The sequence below is a fragment of the Protopterus annectens genome, chromosome 8.part0 (genome assembly GCF_019279795.1).
Source record: "Protopterus annectens isolate FY-2018-M chromosome 8.part0, PAN1.0, whole genome shotgun sequence".
NCBI lineage: Eukaryota > Metazoa > Chordata > Ceratodontiformes > Protopteridae > Protopterus > Protopterus annectens.
The window spans coordinates 1606045589-1606066021 of record NC_056741.1 but is presented as its reverse complement, the minus strand read 5'-3'; positions in this window follow the sequence as shown (position 1 = coordinate 1606066021).

Here is a 20433-nt window from a genome sequence, read left to right as displayed (position 1 = left end):
TGTTACATCTAACAAGGTTACAATTATGTATAAGCCAACAATTAATGTGCCAGAGTATGTGCTAGTAACTATACTGCTGCCACCAAATAATATGCTAAAGAGAAAATACTAGGATCTTTCAAATCACACCAGCCATGCCCAAATAAGGTTTATACCAAGCAGCTGCAGAGGAGAGTCACTCACTCTGACATTGGCTAAATCTCTTAATTACACACACACACACACACACACACACACACACACACACACACACACACACACACACACACACACACACACAGACACACACACACACACACACACACACACACACACACACACACACACACACACACACACACACACACACACACACACACACACACACACACACACACACACACACACACACACACACACACACACACACACACACACACACACACACACACACACACACACACTTCCAGGAGAGGATAATGATACATTTCAGTGCCATAACCCCACCTCTCTTCATTTTCCTTGCTTCCCCCAGGTTAGAGTTAGTACACCACTCTTAAAAAATGAACCAACTATAACAACATCTTTACCTTTCAGTACCATAACTCCACCTATCTTCCTTTTACTTGCTTCTGCCAGGTTAAAGTTAGTACACCACTCTTAAAAATGAACCAACTATAACTGAATATGTTAACACTTTATTCTGAGATGTTAACACTGTATTGGTTTCTGCTCTGTGTAGTGTTAGTTTTCCTTCCGAAAGCCAGCTGGGGACTTCGTGAGGATGACTGTGAAGTCACATATTGAGCTGGACATGGACACCTACCATATATTGACAGTTACTTCAGTCCTGAACTCTCCCTCCACCTTGGTGACTCAGGGAAGCCCACCAACATTTTTTCCCCTAAGAAGTTATCACCCCATTGATGGAAGTTTGTACAACCTTCTAGAGCCTCGTCCATTAACAGTAATTGAGCTACTTCAGTCCTGAACTCTCCCTCCACCTTGGTGACTCAGTGAAGCCCATCAAAGTTTTTCCCCTGAGATGTTATCTCCCCATTGGTGGAAGTTTGGACAACCTTCTGGGGCCTCATCCACTAACAGTAATTGTATGTGATTCAGTACTTATTCTGTGATTCGTGTCTGTGTACCTGGGTCTCTCACTTCCAGCTCCAACGTACATCACCCTCTCCTATAACCTTAGGAACACCTTCATTTTCACATAGCCACACCCCCTTTCCCCTATTTCCTTTTACTAATTGTCTCCTGTAAATAGTTTTTTGCAGCCTGCCAATACTATTATTCCTCTCAAGCATCATTATTCAGTTCTCTATTTTCCACTAACAACCTCTGGTAAACAGTTAGGTATCAGTCCCCAGTTATTCTCCCTTAGCTTCTTTACCCTGTCCTTTATTAAGAATATCTCTGTTGTTTCTATCTTCCTTTCTCTGCTCCCATCTCATGTTTGTACTTTTATCCCCCTCCTGTTATTGCTCATATAAACCTCTCCTCTATAATTTCTCCGCTGTATTTCAGCTCTGTTTAACTTACCTTATTACCAGTATGGAAAACCTACTAGAATGGATCTCAAACTCCCTTCATCAAGAAAATATTCTGTTAGGAGATTTTAATATAGACTAGCTTAACTGCTCTGACCACAATCCATCCACCCACATTAACCTCCACGGGTTTACCGAACTTATCTCATCCCCTACTAGAACTGATAAAACATCCAATCATCAGTCCATACTGGACTGGATTTTAATATTTGATCTTTTATTTGCATCTCAAGCAGGCTATTTACCTGACAGCCTTAGCAACCATCAGCCTACCTTCCTTCTTAGGAGAAGAATTCATCAAATTAACCAGACAATCTTTAGAGTAATCAGGAACAAAAAGAACTTTAAGCTAGAGAATTTTATAAATGCCTTAAAATGTTGCAACTGGAAACCACTAAAGCAAATATGTCTAGATGAGGCAGTTCACCCAACTTTCTTACAAATATTAAACCATCATACATCCACAAGAACCATCAGAACAAAAGCAAAGCATGCTCTCTGGCTAACTAAGGTAACGAAATCCATTCTCAAAGACAGAGACAAAGCATGGATACAGTTTCATAAGAACAGAACCCAATCAACAAAACAGAACTACTCAGGACTCTGTAATAAAGCCAAAACCTCATTAAACTAGACAAAGTCAACTACTACTAAAATTTCTAGGAAAAACATATTCAAAACCCTCAAAAATTCTGGGCCACTATAAATTCTATACTTCAACCAGGAAAATCCACTAGCCCTGCACCTGTAACAGTAAACAACCAGGATAATATCCCCACTCAGTTCAATAAATATTTCACCAAAACAGTTCAGGCCCTTGCAAAAACCCAAAGTAACAATAGCCTCCCTGTCCTACCATCCACACAAAATAGCACAAACACACAAGATAATATCTCTCACTTTAGCTTGCACCCTGTCTCAACCAAATCCATTTTAAAACTCCTCTACAAGCTTAAACCAACCACCCTGGCTGCAGATAACTTACCAGTAGAATTCATACAGCTAGCTGCAGAAGTTATAGCCTATTCTGTTGCTATGCTAATTAGCAGATCAATATCAGAGTGTAAAGTACACATAATACCACTACACAAGGGTGGCAACTCCCTAGAACTTAATAACTATTGACCAGTTGCTGTTCTATCACCCCTGTCAAAAATACTAGAAAGAGTAATTCACACACAGCTAATAAACTACCTTCTACAAAACAATCTGCTAAGTATTAGTACAGCTTCAGACCCTTCCATAGCACCACCACTGCTCTAATGTCCTTCTCCAATACAGTCAACCACCATAGAAACAAGGGACAACTAGCCTCTGCCATTTTTTTTAGATCTGTCCCAAGCTTTGGATATGGTCAACCATAATAGACTCCTTAATACTCTATCTACCCTAAACACACAGCTCCCCCTCTATCTCATGGTTTACAAGCTACCTATCAGAACACCAACAAACAGTAAAATGGAAAAATCAACTATCCTCTCTCTTACCAGTATCCTTAGGATCCATTCTTGGCCCACTATTCTTCTCACTATTTACCAATCAGCTCTCATCCTCCATACCCAGTGCCGGGTCTATATTATACCCTCGAACGCTTAAAAAAGCGAACGCTGATTGATCGAACTTATTTTCGCAAAACTGCAAAATATCAAAGCAGCAGAAACTCAAATTTTTCCCTAGGGAAAGAATTCAGTTATCCGTTTCTACCGCTTTGGTATTTTCAGTGTTATGGTGGAAAGTTACCGATCAAATTCAGGTAAGTGTGCGATTGTGTGGATGTGAGTGTTAGGGTGATTTAGGTGAGTTAGGGTTAGGGCTCGGGTTAGGTGTGTGTGCGATTGAATGGACATGAGGGTTAGGGTGGATTTAAGTGAGTTAGGGTTAGGGAGCGGGTGAGGTGAGTGTGCGATAGTGACGGACCTTAGGGTTAGGGTTTAGGTTAAGGTAAGTGGGTAGTTAGTGGTGTGTGCATAGTTTAGTGTAGGGTTAGGTATCAGATTTTAGGTGTATGTGTGTGGATTTCTGTTTGTTTGGCGGGCTTGTTTTGTGTGTATGTGTTTTGGATCAGCGATGTATTTTCCCTGGGAAAAAATCACTGATCTGACAGTTCGAGATTGTAAGCTTTCGCTTAAATCAGGTCGATCAATCAGCGTTCGTTTTTTAAGTGATCGATGATATAATATAGACCCTCAGTGCCTCAGTAGTGTAATATGCTGATGACACAACCCTCATATATTCAGCCCACACAATAGAGGACCTTCACTCCATAACCCAAAACTGCTTCTCATTAGCCGAGACATGGTTCAATAACTCCCAGCTTCTCCTAAATCCAAACAAAACAGCCACAGACTGGATATTCTTGTCACATCCCTCTCCAAAATATATACATTGTGGTCACCATGTTAGACACTGAAGTGGTTAAATGCATATGTCTCTCTTTTGCAATTTGGGCAAAATAACAAACCCAGGCACTGCTCAAAATAGAAAAAACAAAAAAAAATTTGTATAGGCAATTAACCACAACTTACTATCTCCATAAATCGGGCACCAGTCCTTTACTTAACATCTTTATATAGTGTCCAACAGTATTGTACAAAGACTTTGTACTGTACTACAACCTTTAACTGGCATCTCTAATCTTTTCTGAAAATGTGTCCTTCTCTTTTAGACATCATTTTATAAATCTCACCTTTTCATTAATCACTGCTAGCAAGCCTTGCAATTTAATGCCACTTTAATTTTCACAGAGTTAATTCCTTAGGTCCCAACTTTGCAGCTGTTCTATCTAGTCCTCATTTACTTGTCCTGCTACTAATTATATTTGTTTTCATTAATAATTCTCATTTCCGATGCTAATTACATGTGTTCCTTTCAATAACATTAATTTCCTTTACTTTATCTGAAGTCGAGATTTGAGGAAATCTGATTTTTGGAGGGTGATTTATGTTCTTACTTTTTTCTTTTTCAATTTCCTTGTTTTTATTGTACTCTTGTGAGTTCTTCTACTGAAAGACTTTTCTTAAAATTATGAAAGCTGTACGTTAGGGCAGAAAATAAGTGTTGTGTTTTGTGATACCTGAGGTGATTAACTGCTGACAAGTTGTGGAAGGAGCTGGAAATTGGCCTCATGAGTCTGAAGTAAGAAGAAAAAAAAATCAGTTGAAGGATTTTATCATGATGCCCTCAAAAAGAGAATGCTCTATGAGAAAATAATTTATTTTCTTCTTGTTTTGTTATGGTGCTATTTTTTTTTTTATTTTACATGGAGTTTTAAAAGTTCTAAGCTAGAGTGGGATGCAAACATTGTCTTTCTTTTTATGAGGCCTAGGGGAGATCAACTGCTTGTAAACCATGGAAAGAGGTGAAAAATGATCTTTGTATTTAAGCTAATAAGGAAAACTAGCACTAGTCTTCATGAGACAGTTGCCAGAATGAATTGCATTGTGAAGCACTCTAATTATTCCAGCTTACTCTGAATGTTACCATACAATTCTTAAGCCAGATAGCTTTTGAGTTGTCCAACCTTCTGCTAAACTTCAAAAGCTTTTCCAACACCCATGTCATTCACTCTTAGTAAAAAACATTAAGATATTTTTGTGAAGGCCATTCCCTTAAAATAAACTTTAGTCATCCTCCGATTCTTGTCCTCACATACATTAGTTGAGCACACATCAATATCCACTACTTTAACCTTTTTTCAAATTACTTTTAGAACCTCACATTTTTGCCAGTAGCTCAATTTGTCCTATGACGTAACTGAAAACAGATAAAATAGAATATTTTTTTTTAAAGAAGAGCTATTACAAAATGTAACAATTTAGTTTCTCTTTGGCAAGGTACAACAAATACACATTACTCTGATTTTTATTTTTAAATAAGAAGGATCTTAATTTAGATTATGTATGTATGTACTGTGAGTGTTAAATTTCAAATGTTGACAAGATGATGGTTATCTGAGGCAGTATAAGAGTTGCATTATGCTCATATAATCTACACTGCTTATTGAAAAGACCCATAAATAACATTGTAATTTGCATGTATATCCAGAATACTGAGGCCAGAACTTTTAGCAGCAGTCCTACACTATACGGTTGCATACATACCTATCCCAGTTTACGTATATTGTATGGAATCTCAATCGACTATGGCTTCAGTCATATGAAACAAACCAACTGAAGCTTCATCTTAGTGAAATACACAAAAAAAAAAAATAATTCAGGGGATAGGCCTGCAACATCCCTTCATTTGATATATATATATATATATATATATATATATATATATATATATATATATATATATATATATATATATATATATATATATATATATATATATATATATATATATATATATATATATATATATATATATATATATATATATATATGTATATATATATATATATATATATATATATATATATATGTGTGTATATATATATATATATATATATATATATATATATGTGTGTATATATATATATATATATATATATATATATATATATGTATATATATATATATATATATATATATATATATATATATATATATATATGTATATATATATATATATATATATATATATATATATATATATATATATATATATATGTATATATATATATATATATGTATATATATATATATATATATATATATATATATATATATATATATACAGATATATATATATATATATATATATATATATGTGTGTGTGTATATAGATATATATATATATATATATATATATATATATATGTATACATATACATATATATATGTATATGTATAAATGGGTCTATATCACTTGACCTAAACTTCATATGACCTAAAACTCATTTGGCTGGCTCCCATTTCACCGACAGCTTACAATGCAGAATTTCAACACACTAAATCTTAAACTGTAGACAAGCACACTTAGAACACCAGTAACTAATCCTTTCCAAAACTTAAAGCTACTTACTAACCCTCTTAACAGGAATGGGACAATGTACAACCAAGCTAGGTGGGGGGCTAGGCCCCCCACCTGCCCAATGTAGCGGGCTGTGCCCCCCCCCCTAATTATATATACTAATTCCAGGATCACACTACAGTGGGGAAAAGGGGATATACCTTTAATTTCCATACAGTACTCTACACACTACCACTACTGCTGGGAAAGCACAAAACATTCGCCAAATTACTTTAGATACTTGCCATAAAAATGTAAATAGAAAAATCCACATTTAGAAACACTACAACACTACTATCTACATGACTATCAGAATTCTAACTGTCAACACTATAAATTACATTTATCACAAACACGTTTTAGATCAAATGAAGTTTAGGTTAATTGGGTGTCAGTCAAATGAGTTTTAGGTCAAGTGAAGTAGACACATATATATACATATTAACTGTAGGGTATCACAATAGTTAAGGGAAAAAAAAGCCTAAACAGTCTGAATCACTACTGGTGCACAGATAGAAACTGCACTGGCAATCATTTCCTATGGGAAATGTGACCAGGGAATTTTGCATTACAGAAAAGAAAGAAAAAAAATTAAATCTGTTCACATTACCCTAGATCACATCCAGAGAAACCTCCTACACCAACATTCACAGGACTTTTGAAAAATATACCTAGAAAATCTGAACTTGCTTCCACAAATGAATCATGGTGGAGTGGCAGATTCATCACACAATGAATACCCCATCTCTGGAACAAACTTCACTCCTGATAATGCAATGTGACACACCCTGTCTTCCTTTAAAAAGGAGTTAGACAATTTGATGTAATTTGTATTCCCAAATTCAACCCCACCTTTGCTCCTTGAAAAAGCAAAGTAGATTCAAAGGGTGTGTAATGTTAATGTGTAAATGGCCCCACAACCCAATTGCCTAATATTTTTCATTATTTCCTTGATGATGAAGAGCTTTGCCCTTTCTTCTAGATGCCACAAGCCCAATATAACAAGTACTTCATACATGTTAGCACATGACACATGCCTTCCACTTACCACAGTAAGCCATGCAAATATTCATTATACTATAGCATTGCACTGGTGAGAATTCATAACAAAAAATGCATGGGTATAAAACTGAGCTAAGCTACATTAAAAGAAACCATAAGGCAGTCAGTACAACCTGGCAGCCCAAAAAGCATCCTAGCCATTGGACGCTTCATTCCCCCATAAAACAAATTTGCAACTCAATAGACTTTAAAGAAGTGCTTACCAATATCTTTATTAGTTGCAGTTAAAATATTAACAATGTCTTAACCGAGTTAAAAAAATATTAAGGGTAATTTTGATATGATCATTTTTCACATGGGCATAAAACAATCTCAGTCTTCTGTCTGTGATATGCAGCAGGATATGGATAAATCACTGAATATCCTAGTAAGCTTGGGAAAACACATTTTCTTAGAGAAGATGTCTACATAATAAAAGTACTCATGTATGAAGATAAAATGTTGACATTCATTCAGTGACTGAGAACATGGTACCCTCAGTGTAGAATGAGCTATGTATTCAATCTGATTTCTTTGCACAAATGGACTTCATCTACCAGGGACTGCAAGCTCTGAACAGGAAACGTTGTTACCTCATACTGTCTAGGAGTTCTCCAAAATCTAAAACAAAATGAACTTGTATACAACACAGGCAAAAAAATGATCAAAGGTAAAAGTTGTTTTGCTAAATACCAGGAGTATCTGCGATTAAATGGGTGATTTAGAAGGCTGTTTCTGCTGTTAGGATGCTGGTATGTGTGTTATTAAAACTATGTTATCTTACTTAAGCCTAAAACACCCTTTTTCTATACTTCCAGTCCACACCCATATACCTCCTTATGTTGTCCAGACTTTTTGGGGTTTCCTTCTTTAACTTAACTTAATGGCTAATAGTAGGCAGTATTAGAAAGGGCAATAAGTTATTAATAAAATGATATTAAGATTGTTAGGTTAGGATGTTCTGAAATGGACCAGTTAATATTTGTTTGTCACTTATTATTCATATTTTCATAACTGAGAGACCTACATTTTATTGAGGTGTATGGTGAGAAACACCAATGTGGGAGACAGGAAAATTTGTTAAAAATGCTGGTTTATATCTTACTGTACTGAAAACAGTGCTGGTTTGTTAGTAACTGTGAAATAAACAATGTTTCCATATGTATTTAATACTTTTAAAACTAAGTGACTTACAAACTGTTAAATGACATTAGGTGAAACTTTAGATGTTGTTGAAGAAAGCTGTCTTTAATATTTGCATTGGAATTTGCACATCTTGAGAGTTAGCCAGTATCATTTGTGTTACTAATTATACAATTAAACCTAAGTTATCATATCACTGTAAATATCTCAGTAAACTTGCACTTATAGAAGGATTTATTTTTGTCATGTGAAAACTTATATCTGGTTAACAAAAATGTTCTAACAATATATGTCTAGACTGTATGGTTTTCAACATATGAATTTGTTTTGTAAAAATTAACAAAAATATAATTTGGGGTTTGTGTGTATTATAATATTTTACAGTATTTATGGAAAAAAGACTATGAATGCCCTGAATGTTATCACTGTAAATAATAACTCTTGTTGATAGCATTGCTATTTGTACAGTTTTAATAGTTTTTATTGGTCACAAAATATTCACATTTGTTCATCTTATGCTTTTTAACTTTATTTTTCAGAAACTGCTTTGGAATGTTAGATGTCTGTAGGCTACTAGAGGTGTGACATTCCATACCACATAGGTGTTAATGACTTATATCACAGATTGTAACATATTTCCTTTTCACTGCTGCAAATCTGATAAGAAAGGTGATGTTGTCACAGTATTTGCAAAATAATATGTATAACAGCTTAGCTGATATGTGGCCTTGTAGCTGCATATTGTCTTCCTGCCTCCATTTTGCAGTCAATTTATCTGCTTTAATCAGATTACATCGAATATTTGGATAAAGAAATGTGTCTGGAATGCATCTGCCATTTAGTGGTTTTGTCACAAAACCACAATCTGAAACCTCTTACTTGATGAGGATTTGCATAGCATTCTTGGATGAGAAAATATATATGTGCCCCTAAGCCTTTGCCAGTATATGTCCACTCTGCTGCCTTCCTGTGGCACAATACTTTTCCATGATTTTCAATGAATTTAAAACCACAAAAGCTCTCTTCATGTTGTGACTCTTGCTTAAGCTATTTATACAATACAGATGTCCCTATAAACATCACCACAGGTCTACTCCCTTTTATTTTGTCCTCCTTGAGGTTATAATCTTCACTTATTCCACCATTCATTTTCTTTACAGCCACAAGATAGTTTCAGACTGTTTCATTTCTTTTTGAACATTTTTCTCTACAAGCCTTTCCCGTATCAGTTTGAATTCACATGTCATTTTGTGGGGTGATGGTGTAGAGGGAGGAGGGGCCATGTAATTGTCACAGTTTGTGGCCCTTAAACAAGTATGAGGGGACCCATGTGGCTCACTGACATGGAGATCAGGCATATGTCAGATGAGCTGACTGTTCTAAAATGAAAAATGGATGGACAAAAGGAAGGCATGAAAAGCATATGCATATGGGCAGCAAGGGAAAATAGTAGGCAGAAAATAAATGTTGTAGATCTCTTAAATGGGGAGTAGCAGCAACATATATTGATGATATTAGTATGGAGGAAATGCCTGACAAATGGTAAAAGAAGTGAAAAGAGTAGGGAGGAAAGGGAAAGAAAATAAAAGCATGTTCCAAAAGAGTATGTTCCAAAAGAGTAAACCACTGCACAAAATGCACAGGAAACATGGGCAAATTATAATCCTGATTGGCCAATGGCCATCAGAAGAAGGATGGGGTACATAGCAATAAGGACATTTTGATGATAGTGGATAATGGAGTGAGAGAGAAAAAGTCATGAGTGGAAAGCCCCCCCCCCCAAAAAAAAAAAGATTTATAATAAGGCAGGTCTCCAGTGGCTAGAGGTAAACATGAGATCAGCTACATCTGGGATCGTATTATTGGAATATGGCTAGGGGTAAAATGCGATCAGTTACATCTGGAATTGTATTATTGGAGTTATAGTTCACAGCATGTTATGACATTAGTAGACACAGGAGTTGAAATAACTTTTGCAGAAAATAACTGCAAATTTCAAGTGTAGACTGTAGAGGCAGATGAGTATAGAAGTATAAAAAAACTGTGGTAAAAACAAGGGTTAAAATAGCCTTTGGGAATGGAGTTTGTATGTGGATTAGAGTTGTAATAATCTCCATACCAGAGAACATCTTGAGCATAGATACAATGAGGGGGAGACAGAGAAAAGCGTAGAGACTGCAATATGACCTTCAAATTTAGGGAGTGGCACTGTGCTGACAATGCAGCCAGGTTTTATTTGCAGTGAAGCTGAGCAGGAACTGATTTGTGTACTACCTACCCTTAATGTCAGTCATGAACATTAAGCACTATCATATGCCTGCAGGACATGCTGAGCTGTCAGAATTCAAGAGTTGCTGCGGGTCAGTATAATCAAACCAACTGTGAGTTCATTCATTTATCCTGTGTAGTCAGTCAAGAAGCCCACGGATCATGGAGAATGACTATAGACTACAGAGGAATAAATACATTCTTACCATTACTGGTAGCTGCTGTTTCTGACTTTGTAACCATTGTGGAAAAAAATGTCTTTAATTGCTCGAACATATATAATGTAGATTTGGACTTAGCTAATGTTCCTTCTCAGTTCCAATAGTAGTAGAGAACAAAGCTCAATATACTTTTACATGAGATGGCAGACAGTACACCCTACAGATATGTACACAACCTTGACCTTTGTCACAAGCTGGTAGGAAGAGGCTTAGCCAAGTTGCAGTTTGAAAAATTGACTGTGTTGCATTAAGATGATGATAGTGTGAAAGTAGCTGACTCCAAGTCAGACTGCCGACCAGTCACAAGTGGAGTTCCACAGGGCTCGGTCCTGAGTCCCCTCCTGTTTGGTATCTACTTCTCTGAAGTCCAGGCAACACAAAGGGACTCTGGCTGACAAAGTTTGCAGATGATTGCAAGTTGGGAGCTATTATTAATTCCCCAAGTGATGTTGACATCCTACAGAAAGGCGTCACTGAGACTGACTGGTGTCAGAACCATGTCCTTAAGCTCAATGCCAAAAAATGTGTCCTCATCCCCTTTGGGAAAAACCCAGTTCCCATGAATTACCACATAGATGGTAGTCCACTGAACACAGAAGGTGTTATAAGAGATCTGGGAACACAGGTTGACAGCAACCTCTCTTTTGACCACCACATTGCCACTGTGGTCAGAAAGTCCTTCTGTGTGGCACATCTCATTACTAAGGGTTTTGCATCCAGGAAGAAAGACGTCATTGTCTCCCACTACTCTTCCCTCATTAGGCCAATCATTGAGTACAATGCCCCTTTTGGCAAGTACCTCACTAAACACCTGCAACAACTGGAGAGGCCGCAAAAGTACCTCACAAAGAGGATCCTAGGCCTTAAACATTTGTCCTGTATGGACAGACTCAAAAAAACTTCAACTATTCTCTGTCTCATATTGCCTACTTAGAGGCAATCTCTGCTTGACTTACAAAGCCATGTCTGACCCAGCTCTGTTAGAAATGCTACATCTAAAGAAAGCCCAGTCCCTCCACACTACATGGTCCAGAGACTTCACCCTCATTACCACAATCAACAGAACAAGCTGGAGGGACAGGTTCATAACCCAGAGACTGCCCATGCTATGGAATAGACTTCCCATACATGTCAAGCAGAGCACCTCACTGGCCCTCTTCAAGAGAAATCTTGATGAGTGGATGGGAAATAAAAAAAATCACCCCAGGGATCACTGCAGTGACTTTACTTGACAGAGGCACTGGGAACTAAAGTTGGGTGGCATGATGCCAGGGTAATCCTATGGGCTAAGCTTGTAAAGGCTCCAGGGCTATTAGCCTAGTACACACCTATGAACCTATATTGTGAGTACAGGTGAGCAATCTGATGGGAAAGTTGTAATTCGAGATCTTCAGAATTATGAATGAGTTGTTAAAAAAAAAAAAGAACACTGTGAGGAACTTCTGTGAAATTTCTCAGAATTATATGAAATACAGCAAAACGTGCCAGAAAACTGATGTGACAAAATGAAGCATCAAGCAAAAACCTTTTTATGAATGATGGTGTTTTGGAGAGTATGTGTACCCCATCTCTATAACTTGTCAAAAGGCTAAGTTCACATGGGGTTTGAACCAGCAAACAGTATTCAACGAAGCAAAGAAAGTCATACAACAAAGTGTAGGACTGGGTTCTTTAGATCCCCAGCAATCATTTATTTTCAAACTGACAGCTCAAGACAATCTGATGACTTGGGGGGTTGGCATAAAAAACTGCACAGGTCAAAAATGACTATCAGGATTCTGTTTCAAAAGTTGCACTGGAGCAGAAGTACAGTATAAGTCCTCTCCAGCAATATGTGTTATTTGTCTACACTGTACTACTTCATGTTGAAGGAATAACAAAATAGCAGGGTCTTTTAAAGTAACCCTACCTATCCAGGGTTGGTTATGTGATAACACTTTGATGAAAACACTCATGCACACCTTGACTGTACAAAAGTGGCAATGGTATCTCCAAGAACAAACTAATATTGGCTCATGGTCTCACAAATGCAACATAAATTAGTTGGACTTTTGATTTTGGAAGATGAAGATGTTCATGAACAAGAGCAGAAAATATTGAAGTCTTCTTTATCTGAAACAGACAGAGAAGAGGCATAGTTTACTGATGAATCTCCTTAAGTTCCTGTGAATGGGAGAACATGGACAGTGGTGACATACTGCCCAAGAACTGATACCATACTATGCCATAAAGCTCTGCGGGCCTCAGTACTAAGGCTGAACTATGTGCAGTAGCACTGGTCATCAGCAGCTTGCTGTCCAGAGAATAAATTACCTGTGGGTCAGCAACACAATTGGAAGATCCATGGCAAGCCCTTATTGGGATGCTCCAAAGACTGGAAAAATGTAGGATAGGAGGCTCTGAAAAGTAAAAAAAAATCTAGGATACAGGCCAACAACGTAATGTAAACGTGGAACATATAAATGTCCATATGCCCTATACTATGAAAAAAAGGAAGTACAACCAGCAACTGGATACAATGGTCTTAGTAAAGAGTATTCAGGAGGGATCCATGAACTCTATAGTAGTAAGATGGGCATACAACCATTTTGGATAGTTTGTCAGGGATGCCACTGTATAATGGCATCATAGTGTGGAATAATTATAAACAGAGACTTGCTTACTGATGTCATTAAGTAATGTAATTATGTTTTTCAATGAACAAAGTAGTGACAATTACAGTCTGAATTATGTGGATAGATATATTGAGCATAGCAAGGTTGGGGTGAAAGGGGCAATTGCTATGAGCACAATGTGTTAGGGGGCATGACTGAGAGTTCTGTAGCTTTTTTCTGTACTTAAATGACAGCATAGAAAGGCAGTTGTGTTCCACATTTTTTTGCTCTTCACTTGAAGAGGTAGAAATGTGAATTGGCTACTGAATCATAGGTAGCCAATCACACAGTAATATAAAGACTTTTTTTCTCTTCACTGGAGAGCTGGGATGGCTACTGATTTTGTGTGGTGTGTGAAGATTGGTAGAGATGGGTGAAGGCTGCTAGCCTAGTCAAATAGAATTTGATACATAATTCTATCATTTGTAAATATGAATGTTGAACTACAAGCTTGTTTTTTTAAATGAAAGAATATGCTGTGAAATGTTGAACTCAAAACAATGTAGCAACATTGCCTTCTGCTTTAAAGAAAACTAAGTCAAGCATTTCTTTTCTGTCCTTTGAAATTGAAATTATTTCATGACTGTCTTTGATGTTTACAATTCGGCTCTGGTTGGGCTAGATGAAAGCTTCCTGCGTATTGTTTTAAGGTTAAAGTTAATGACCAGAATTTACATGTGGAATGTCCTTTATTGCTCTGGTTTCTGTCTAGGTGTAAAATAATGTAAATGCAGTTTCTGTCAGCTTGGGAACACCAGGAAAATGTAAAAAAATATGTAACGGGAATCAGGACCGCAATAGTAATTTAACCAGAGAGAATCAGAAGGCATTAAGCATTTTTGTCTTGATCACCCAACTTGCAGCGCCGTCTTGCTTATATGTAAGTTGTCTTAGACTTGTCTTTTCTTTTAGAAATAGCTAGAAATTAGAAAGATTAGGCTAAGTGTTTTTCTGTGATGTCAGAACTGTACTATTGATTTATTTTAAGTATTTCTGTATGATCTCTGAACTCTTGACTAGCACTGTGTAGTAGAAAGTATTGTCTTGTGATTTTAATTATTTATTATTAAATATTTTTAAACCCTTTTAACTGCAGTTGTTTTGTGTAGAGATAATTTAAGCTCTAGAGTACATTGCATATTCATAGAGTTTACTGTCCAAGTCACTCTAAATAAGCCTTGACTGTTTAGTCACAACTACCAATTGGATAATAATATTGCACAGTAATAATTGGATACCCTTATAAGGGCCTTTGAGTAGCTGATAAGTATTAGTGGGTGGTGACAAGTGGAACTACCATATAGTCTGGGAGAAAGGGGCACAGCTGGAGAAACTGTGTCAGCCTTCCCCAGGAGTGTCTGCGTGGTTGTATAAGCTCTTCTCAAAGTGCATGTGTTTGTGTATGTCAGCTATTTGGCAGGGACATGAAGCACTGGTTGGATAGAGATGGTGCTAGAAGTTTTAGCTTGCCCACTAAGCTGAGATCTGGACCATATAGCTGTGCCAGTGGGAATTCTTATTGGGGACCTGGAGAGCAAGGGAGCGACCAGCCCCAGACTGACTGTGATCTCTGTGTGCTCTTAAGGGAAATTTCACTTTACTGTGTGTATTTGTTATCCTTTCCACATATATGAGACACCCTTTCTGGTTATAGTGGTGAGGACTGAGGCTTCTTGATTGCTGGGCCAGGGCACGGGCATCACATATTAATTAGTGGCAGTGGTGGGATATCCACATCACATATTAATTAGTTGGCAAATACTAATTGGCTTGTAGTGGTGTGGGTAGAGTGAATCCTTTAGCTTGTGTACAGTGAGTTTTAAAGGTTTTTGTACTCTAAAACAGCCATGCAGTGAATACTCAGAGTTCAGATTGCAGTTGTTTTATTTCTTTTGTTAGCTTAGTTAGTCAGGGTGAGCAGGCAGCATGTCAGCAGAGGTGTATGGAAAGCTGACAAGGAGCCAGCTGGCAGAGATGTGCCAGGCTAGGGGACTGGTGCATGGAAACCTGACTAAGGCAAACCTGATTGCAGCCTTGATTACAGCTGCATCAGAAAACAGCAACCAGGAGAACAATCAGACTGGCAGTGGAGATATAATATCCTTTGAGAATGGAAAGCTCAACCTTTCTGCAGTGTACTTAAAAATCCAGCTGGAGCTAAAGAGACTTGAGTTGGAGGCCAGGCATGTGGAAATAGAAGGAAATGAGAGATTGCGACACTTGCAGGTGGAGGAGAATGAGAAACTTTTACGTCTAGACGCTGAAAAAAAGGAGAGGCAGAGGCAGCATGAGAAGGAGATGCTGACTCTTCACCAGAGTCATGGAGGTAATGGGGAAGGGAATAACTGGACCCCAGAAGCACAAAATGTCATTCAATTTCTTCCACAGTTTAAAGAGGTGGATAATTTTGATAGTTTCATTCATATGTTTGAGAGGGTATGTAAACAGTATGAAGTTGACCAAGAGCTCTCGGTGCAGTTCCTGACCTCTTACTCCATGGTAAAACTGTAACTGTATTATCTAAAATGTCTGATGTTGCATGTTTTGATTATACTGCTGTAAAAAATTGTCTATTAGAGTTGTTTAAGCTAACACCTGAAACATATAGGAAAAAGTTTTGTGAGCATAGACGCAAGGCAGATGAAAATGTGTGTGAATATGTTGCTGAATTGAGCACTTATTTCCATAGGTGGGTGAGTGGATGTCAGGTCACCACTTTTGAAGGGCTGGTAAACCTTTTAGTGAGGGAACAAGTCCTTAGCACTTTGCCTGAGGACATGAGTATCTGGTTAGCTGATAGACAATGTGCTACTTCAGATGAATTGAGGAAGAAGGGAGACATATACCTGGCAAGCAGGGCAGCCCTGCACAGTAAAGGGACCCCCAGTACTGCTCATGGGTCTAAAGGAATCCATGGTGTGCAGCATAGACTGCCACAACAGAATCTGGCAGTAGTAGGGGAAGCCACTAGTCCAGGTACACATCCAGGAGCTAGGGTTAAATGTTTTGAATGCAACCAGTGGGGCCATGTGGCATACAGGTGTCCACGGAGGCAAGGTGGAGAACAAAAGGTGTGGGAGCCAGTAAGTGGGAAAGACAAAATGCCAATAGTAGGTTGTCTTGAGACAACAGGAGTACTGAACTACCCTCCTGAAGATGTCCTGATAGGGAAGGATTTGAATGAGGCAGTACCATGTGCTTATGCAGTTACATGCAGTCTGGCTAGGAGACAAGCATATGGATCTGGTAGCCTGGGGGAGACCCAGACAGACTGTATACTTGCAGCCAGGACTGGTGAGGGGGTTACTTCAGGGAGTGAACTACGCTGTAGTAGTGAGACTGAAGGTGAGCCACAGCTGTTTGTGGGTACTGATGGTCCCTTGTACAGAGTAACTGCAAAGGTAGAGGTGAGTAGTAGTGCCCAGGCTGACAGTGAGGCACCACTGTCAGAGGATGCCAGACTTACTGTGGAAGGGGAGCTGGGAAGGGTTACAAGGAGAGAGTTCAGACAAGCTCAGCTCTCAGATGCTACATTGCAAGGCCTGAGGCAGGTAGCTAGGGAGGCACCTGATTCTCAAGGAAAGGGGGACTCTGTATACTGGGACAAAGGATTACTATACAGAGAGTAGACCCCTGAGGGAGGGCTAGAAGGTGAGAGAGTACAGCAGTTGGTAGTGCCTAGAGCCTACCATTTGGCACTTCTAGCCATAGCCCAGGATATTCCCTTTGCAGGTCATATGGGAATAAAAAGTACAAAGAGGCATATTATGCAGAACTTCTATTGGCCCAGGATTTCCAGAGATGTAACAGGGTACTGCAGGGCCTGTGAGCAGTGCCAAAAGGTAGGCAAGGCAGGAGACAAAGTGAGAGCTCTTTTGTTGCCTTTGTCTGTGATTGAGGAGCCATTTCAGAGGTAGCTATGGATATTGTGGGTCCTCTGAGTACCCCAAGTTCCACAGGGAAAAATATTTCCTAGTGGTAGTGGATTATGCTACATGAAACCCTGAGGCAGTGGCTTTGTCCTCAATTGAGGCAGAGAAGGTAGAAAATACTTTGTTAGAGATTTTCAGCAGGGTAGGTTTCCCAAAATAAATATTGATTGACAGAGGTGCCAATTTCATGTCAGACCTGCTGGCTTGTCTGAGGAAGTCCTGTGGGGTGAAGCACATGAAGACCACCCCCTACCATCTGCAGACTAATGGTCTTGTTGAGAGGTTAAACTCTACAATCAAGTCCATGCTACGGGCATTTGCAGATCAGTTTAAGAGGGAGTTGGACAAATATTTGCTCCGTCTGTTGTTTGCTTACAGAGAGGTTCCCCAGGAACCCACAGGCTTTTCACCCTTTGAGTTGCTTTATGGGCAGAGGGTGAGGGGACCTCTAGATTTAATTTGAGATGAGTGGGAAGGTGAGTGCGAGTCTCACAAGGAGTCTGTTGTGGCATACATCCTAAACCTCAGGCCAAGGCTCAGGGAACTCATGGGCTTGGTCCAGGATAACCTGTCAGAAGCCCGATGGATAAAGGTGTGGTATGACAGGAATGCTCAAGCTAGAGAGTATGCTGTGGGGAAGCAGGTAATGGTTCTCATTCCTATCATTCACAAAAAGCTGCAAGCAGCTTGGGATGGACCCTACAACATGGTAGGAAAGGTAAGTGATGTTAATTACATGGTAGAACTGCTAGGCAGAAAGCAGGGGCACAAATTGTACCATGTTGACATGATAAAACCTTACCATGATAGGGAGGCCCTTGTGCTGAGCATTTGCAGTGGATTGCAGGAGGAGTCTGAGGGAGATATGGGGACTGATCCCCTCAGTGAGGCTTGGGATGACACCTCAGTGGAAGGGGTAGCAATGTCCCAGCAGCTATCTCCTACCCAGGTTTGAGAAATCTGAGCAGTGTTGCAGGAAATTGGGGACATGTTCACTGGGAAACCAGGGTGCACCCACCTGGGGCAGCACCAGGTGGATACAGGACCCCAAAGGCCTATTAGGCAGGCCCCTTATAGAATGCCTGAGAGAGTCAAACAGACTCTGAGGGAAGAGGTACAGGAGATGTTGGAACTAGGGGTGATTCAAGAGTCCAACAGTCCCTGGGCCTCCTCAGTGATGCTGGTACCAAAGAAGGATGGCAGCACCAGGGTCTGTGTGGACTACAGGAAATTAAATAGTCACACAGAGACAGATGCTTACCCCATGCCTAGGACAGATGAGGCCCAAGAGCAGCTGGGTGTGGCTAAGTATCTTATAACCATTGATCTTACCAAGGGTTACTGGCAGGTGCCCTTGACTCTCAGTGCTAGAGAGATGTCAGCCTTTGTAACTCCTTTTGGCTTGTATGAGTTCACAAAGATGCCCTTTGGGATGAAGAATGCCTCAGTAACTTTCCAGAGGCTGATAGATCACATCCTAGCAAGAGCAGGAGGGTTTTACCTTGCTTACCCTGATGATATTGCCATCTACAGCCATTCCTGGCCAGAGCACCTTCAGCATGTCAGGGAGGTGCTGGGCAGACTATAGAGGCCATGTTGACCATTAAGTCGAGCAAATGTCAGGTGGGTATGGCGGAGGTCTCCTACCTAGGACATAGAGTGGGGAGTGGTAAGATAAGGCCAGAACCTGCCAAAGTGGAAGCCATTCAGGCATGGCCTGCAACTGTTACTAAAAAGCAGGTGAGGGCATTTTTAGGGACAGCAGGGTACTACAGAAAGTGTGTCCTCAGTTATAGTACCATAGCTGCTCCCATCACAGACCTGACAAGGAAGAACAGGCCAGATAAGGTAGTGTGGACCCCAACATGTGAGCAGGCATTCCAGATGCTTAAAGAAGCTTTGGGAGGCCCCCCTGTGTCAGCCAGTCCATATTACAGCAAATAAGTTGTTGTGCAGGTGGATGCTTCAAACCATGGGGTGGGGGCTGTACTTAGCCAGATTTCTTCAGAGGGGGAAGAGCACCCAGTGGTGTATCTTAGTCATAGGCTCCAACCCAGGGAGGAATGCTATGCAGCTATAGAAAAGGAATGTCTAGCCATAGTGTGGGCACTGCAGAAACTTCAGCCTTATCTATATGGAATGAAATTCACTGTTATGACAGAACACAACCCCCTAATATGGTTAAACAGAGCCAGCCAGCAAAATGCCAAGTTGTTAAGATGGAGCCTAGGGTTGCAAGCATATGATATGTCAGTGCAGCACTGCAGTGGGAGTAGCAATGGCAATGCAGATGGGCTCTCAAGACAGGGAATGGGGTATGTATACTCAGATAGACCTAACCCTCTCAAGCGGCATTTCTCAAGGGTCACTCAAAAAACTAGCTTGAGTTCTCCAGGGGGTGAAAAATGTGAAGACTTATAGAGATCGGTTAAGTTTGCCAGCCTAGTCAAGTAGAATTTGGTACACAATTCTATCATTTGTAAATATGAATGTTGAACTACAAGCTTGTTTTTTTAAATGAAAGAATATGCTGTGAAATGTTGAACTCAAAACAATGTAGCAACATTGCCCTCTGCTGTAAAGAAAGCTAAGTCAAGCATTTCTTGTTTATCCTTTGAAATTGAAATTATTTCATGACTGTCTTTGATGTTTACAATTCGGCTCCAGCCAGGCTAGATGA